Here is a 6,437-nt window from a genome sequence, read left to right as displayed (position 1 = left end):
TTTTTGTCTAGCTAGAGCCAAGTTTACTGCCATACTTTCAGCTTAGAAAGTCTATTTTATTTATCTTTGCCAAAATTATCAAGTGTGGTAGCCTAAGGTCAAGCACCAAAATCTATATTTAGGCACTCATATAAATGGCCTGCTTTACACAGGCAGTGAGGACCTGTAAAATTAAAAATAAGTCAGCATACAGCACTTCTGAAAATCAAGCCTCTTAGGTGCACAGATTTGCAATTACACGCATTTGAAGGAAATGCCTTCATTTGTATGACTTTGGCATAAAAGACACATGTTGTGCCCTATGAAGAACACTTTGAAACACACCTTTTGAGAATTGTAATTCCTTCTGCAAGTCTTCTTACAAAAGCAATAACCCTTTTAATTAAATGTACCATTGATTCCTTTCATCTAGATTGAATACAATCTGACCAGTGAATTGACTAATAATGTGTTCAAAAGACCCCAGTGTTCTGACTCACTTTCTTCTCATTTCAACATTGTATAAATCTCAGGCATTGCCTCCATGGTGGTTGTTTGTGTGGTTGAACAGATCATCTTCATTTGATTTGTACAATAACAATGTTAATTGAAGAGCTGAGATCCACCTAAGTCGTATCAATTACCGAATGACCTTCTGTCATTCTTACTTCTCATACTACCAAAGCATCTAGTTAAAAATCTTTAAAGGCAAGCAATGACTGTTGGAAAAGTTCATCAGTTCATCAGTCTAGGACTATGATAAAGGATGCTATTGCTGGGATCAGAGTTGCATTATACTTGCTGCTGCTTCACTCATCACTAAGCCCGTGGTCCAGAGAGGCAAGACATGCCTCTCACTGATCCTAACACATTCCTAATCAGTTTATTAACAATACAGCTCTTTGCAAGAAATACTAGTGTCTCAGCCGGACTTGCACTGATGGTATTCCAAAAGTGCTCCATAACTGCTGCCAGGATTTCATAACTTCATTGTGGGCTGAACACTTGGGAAGCTGAAGTGAGCAAAGCAGGAAATGAAAAGGACTTCATCTAGAATAACACCAGCTTTCCTTTCCACTTTGGACAGATAGTGGGCTTCAGAGCATAAGCAATGTTTTGGCTTTGCAAAGATATGACACCTAAAATGCGACCTAACAAACATTTCTTTGCTCTTCTTCCAATACTGTGAGCAAATATGCTAGCATGTATCATCCACTCTAATGTGTGGAGTGTGAGGAACCACATAAAAGAGGGTATCTACAATCTTCTTAGCCTAAGCCTACAGGAAGAATTATTCAGTAGATATTTTTTATATTCTGGAGTACAGCTATAGGCTCCCTGGCAATGAAACACTGTGTTATGTGTATGCATATGTATGATCCTGTGTTATTGTGGTTCCTGAGAAGTCTCATCAGGAGCCAGATTACATGATTTATTATGCAATTTTATTATATTTTACTGATTATACTACATGCCTGATAAAGACCGAACAAATATGCTCTGCATGTGCAAAGACAGAATTTCTTTATAATACCTTAATTATGGCACTCTTTCAAATATAAAATTTACCTGCAATTTGAATCACTTAAACAGCACCAGCTTGAATTGTAAAAGGAATTCAAAATCCATTTCTTCCCCAAAGCTGGAATGTCCATAATTTCTTTTTCTTACCATGAATTGACTGCATTTTTATGAGTTTAAACAAACAGGGAAAGAAATATTGTTTGATTGTTGATTCCCTGAAGTAACAAAAATGAATTATAGGATTTTGGTCTTGCAAAGAAATTCTTTTTGAAGTTGTTCTTGCAGCATCTCATTTTGTCTGTTAGTTGCATGGCAGTCTGTCATTTAAAACTTTTTAAATTATGAAGATAAAAAATCTTACATACCAGACTCAAGAAATGGCTAAAACACAGTGCATGCCTGAACTGTTGCCTAATCACACCAGCAAAGGAGAATTTATGGATGACTTAACAGTGCATGCACTATATGACTCCAAAATGTTTACCTCACGGAAAATAAGATCCCCTCTGCTGTAACCCTATTAAGTTTCACTCAGTTGCACTGAGCTGAGTATCTGTGCACAGATGTAAGTAAAAGCATTTGTTTTGTGTCATCATTAATGCACTGACTGTTATTAAAGCCTTCTATTTTTATTGAAAATGTGTGTTTCAAATGAGATTAATTTTATTAAGTCATAATTTAATTGGCAGTCTCAGTTTGTAAGTAGCTCAATACATAAAAGTCAGTGGCTTTTAGAGATCAAGGCTGATATTCACTGGCAGAGGATTTTGGAAGGAGCTCTTTTATGGCCAAAGCCACACAGTCTTATAATTTGGTTTTATGAGCAAATGTTATCAATTCCCACAATTTCTTAGAGATCCATTTCCCAAGAGTCAGGCCAAGATGTGAACATATACACAAATCATGATAAAAATAAAACAGAAATATCACCTATGGCTCTGTTTTAGACTCCGCATTTTTCTTGAAATATGGAAGTACAACAAGTCAGATATTCTCTATCCTAAACAAACAGAGGAAAGAGCAGTACAATCTTAGGTCATTTAGATAGGAAAACAAAGGATACAGCATGAAAATTGCAAAGGATCATTCATTTGTTTATCTTGTGTCAGAGGAAGACTGGCATTTTAACAACTGCAAGTACTTTGAATAGGAAGTTTCACAACTCATTAACTATATTGCTAGCATTTACATTGAAAGACTAATCAAATAGTTAATATAGTACCTCTCAAGGAGTAAGAGTCCACCAATTAGTTGGGAAGAGCCACTTTACACTCACAGATAGGAACTATTCATTGCAAGGAATAGAAATTTTCCTAATTCATTGAAGTTAATACGGAGTAAAATACTTGAGACAACCTGGTTTAAGTCATCCTGCATTGAGAAAAGTGACCTTTTTACTGCACTTGGTGTCTAAGAAAACGTCCAGTGAAACTTTGCACTGACTTAAATGGCCTTATCTTCTTTTATCTGCTGCTAGACTTCAAAACCGTACTGACCTCAGTTCAAAATTCATAATTGCAAACTTTCCTCAATTATATTTTTTAACCTCTGCTGTAATCATTTCATACATAAAAAATACATTAAAGATATATACAAACGTCTTTGAAGTGAATTGCATCATGGATGCAATGAAGAAAACATGTAATGCAGAACCATATCACTTTAAAAATTAAGCAATAGTGCACTGCTGTACCACTAGATTCCCACATTTTCACATGACTTCACAATTTCATCCCAACCTCAGCAATTATTCATGTAATAGAATGTTTGAAAATGTAGATGGTTCTATTCAACTAAATGTTTTCATTTTTCAAGTCTCTCTCATTGCCTGGCAATGGAAGAATAAAAACCGTGTTTTATTGCCCTCATGACATAAGTGTTCTCAGTCAGAAAGTATAGGTACTTTTTAATGATATTATAACAATAAAATAAGATATATGTCACTTTTCCTGTTGTAATTGCTAATAAGGCATAACTGTGCCTATTGTTTGAGACAATTTGCCTTTGGTATTGACAGTATTCACCTGGCACTAATGGAAAGATGTTAGCATAAAGAAATCTCCTGGATAGGTTGAAAAGCTGATTGCATGGATAATTCTGCTAAAAAATAACTACCTGTCTGTTGGAGAGGAACTTTTTTTGCTATTTGCTGACTTTTTAACAATTTAGCAGTACAATAGAGCTCTTAAGAGAACATGAAATACCAACACAGCAGGTTACATTAATAGGTGGTAATTTTAAAAATCAAATTCAGTCAGTTGAAAGATACGTGCATGCATATAGGATGATATCCCAAGAAGTTAAATATACATATCTTGCATTCACATATATAATTACAATACACACCAACCAAGTTCTGCTGTCCATTTGCCTTGCTGATAGCACTTGATGCTCTACACAAGTGGTGAAGTATATCAAAGGGAAATTTACCTTTTGAGATACTTCACCTTATCTTCACTCTACTCCCTTACTGAAGATGAAAAATCCACTAATACAGTTTACCACAGTCAGGACAGAGCTCTTCCCCCAAAAGATGACTCTATTACCCTGAAGAACGCTGAAGACAGTAAAATCCTTCCAAGTTCAAGGAAAGTAATGTCCAGTTGACAACTGCATCCACTACTAATGGATGTTGTGTAACCACTACCAGACAACCTTATCAGACTTGAAGGGATGCAACTTACAGACGTCTGACCTGCCTGGAAACTCTTCTCATAACTACAACTGTAAGAACAAGCTTTTCAACAAGGAAACTGCCTCAACAAACTTCTTTAAATGTTGCAGAAGGCAAAATCACAGTGTAGAGAGGTGGGTGTTGAAAAGTTTGAGAAGTATGTTGAATGCAATATCGATGATTTGGAAGGAAGAGAGGTTATCTCTAGAGAATGCGTTGTCAATGAATGCAAAAAATAGTCTCGTTAAATTATAAAGGTGGGGGCCATCACTTCATCTCTCTTAATGGAATTGCCTCATCAAAAGACCTTTCCCTCAAACAGAATTTACTCAGCAATTGAATAAATAACTCATGTATTTTTAACCCACATTTTTTCCCACAGAGGGTTGAGCACATTTTCCAAATTCAATGAATAACAAATTATGAAATTATCATAGCTTCAAGATAATTAGTTTATAGCTTCATAGCTATAGTTATAGTTATGAAGCTATGAAGCTAGTTATAGCTTCATAGCTTCAAATGCAATTAGTTTATCAATGTAGTATTTGAAAAGCATCAAAAGGAAAATTCACACACTAGTATGCTGTACAGTAGCAACAACATATTTTATTAATGCTTTGTAGTGACAACATATTTTATTCAAAGATAAAACAATAATCCAATAGATTATTAGTTCCATCACCCTCTCCTCCTCTCTCTCTCTAGTCATATACACAGACATCAAAGCATAATCTTAGAACATGGCAGCTGCCCTTGGAAAGGTCTGATTTAGAAATAATTTGTCTTTCAGGTAGCAGGAACAAAAAAAATAATTTCTGTATCTTTTAAAATATTTTTTTCCCTTCAGAAAATGGTGCTGCAGTGTATAAAGAAATCTTTCATAACAATATATGAGATACTTATGAACTCCATTTGGTGCTAAAAAGCCTAGTAGTTATGTCTTAGAAGAGATGGGCTGAATAGCTGTGGCATATCCCAGACAAATAATGTTCTTATCCATCTCAGTCTGAAGAAAAGCACACATCGATAACAAAATTCTTTCTTTTAGACCAAAAACTGTAGAAAATATCAGTTGTTAAAGTCAAACAAGTTCTTTCTTCATTTGGTGTAAATATTAAAACCTTTACAAAATTAAGGTAAAGGAGGATCCTACATTCTCTATGAAAGCAAAGAGGTATTGGCCTGATTCACTAGGCATTGATTGTAACTCTTTTTATTTAACTCAAGATGATTTTTTGTTTCTTAAACATATATTTCCATCCTGATTTCAATAATTCTCACCTGTGTTCTTTGGGGCAGTTCATTTTATGTTATAGCCCCCAGTGGTATCTGGATATTTTATTAAATTCCAGATTATGCTTATATATACAAGAGGAAGCTTTGTATATTAACTACTTAAAATACAGACAACAATGGACTGTGGTCTTTTAAAAGCTCAGAATCTATGGAAAAATACCTTTTGGTTGTCTCTTAAAATAAGATACTAACATCTTCAAGTATATTAGTAAAGGCACCATAGATAAAATTAAAAGGCTTTGAAATAACAAAAGATGATAAACTTCTGCCTAGTGAAGATAATTTTTTAAACAGCTTTCAGGAATGTATATATTTATGCCAACAATATTTTAATATCATCTCACTTCACACTCTGCTAAACTACTTTGGTCACAGTATGGAAACAAACACTCTATATTATGGCTTGTGAGAGCAAACATACAATTGAACAGTGTACAGTGATATTAGTGTGTAGATGAAATAAAAAAGCAGCAGCAGACCTCAGGGAGATCTCATCAGTGCGCACACATACCTAAAGGGAGTAAAGAACATGGAACCAGGCTGCTTTCAGTGGCACCCAGTGACAGGACAAGAAGCAATGGCATGAAGTGAAACACAGGTGGCTCCATATAAAATTTCTTGACTCTCTTCTGACATTAATATTAGTGACTTTAATCTGTTTACTAGTGTTACTGTCAGGTTCCAAACCTATGAAAGCAGAGATATAATTCACATATAGGAATGATGACAGTATCTGCAGATCAGGAGAAAGTGCACTAATAACCAAGGCCTCTCACACATGGATAAATATCTAACAAACGCAGCAAATTAACTCATTCTCATACAGCCATTTATACTCCACCAGTGACTGCATCTCAGGAGTAACTTCCATTACTGTGATAAGCATGCTACAGGATTTGCTAAAAGAAACAGTTCACAGTCTCCTTGCAACATTACGATATTAAATACCAAAGGCAAGGAAGAG

This window comes from Zonotrichia albicollis, chromosome 1, assembly GCF_047830755.1.
Source record: "Zonotrichia albicollis isolate bZonAlb1 chromosome 1, bZonAlb1.hap1, whole genome shotgun sequence".
In the NCBI taxonomy this organism is placed as follows: Eukaryota; Metazoa; Chordata; class Aves; order Passeriformes; family Passerellidae; genus Zonotrichia; species Zonotrichia albicollis.
The sequence above is the reverse complement of the archived record's forward strand: the minus strand, read 5'-3'. Positions refer to the sequence as shown.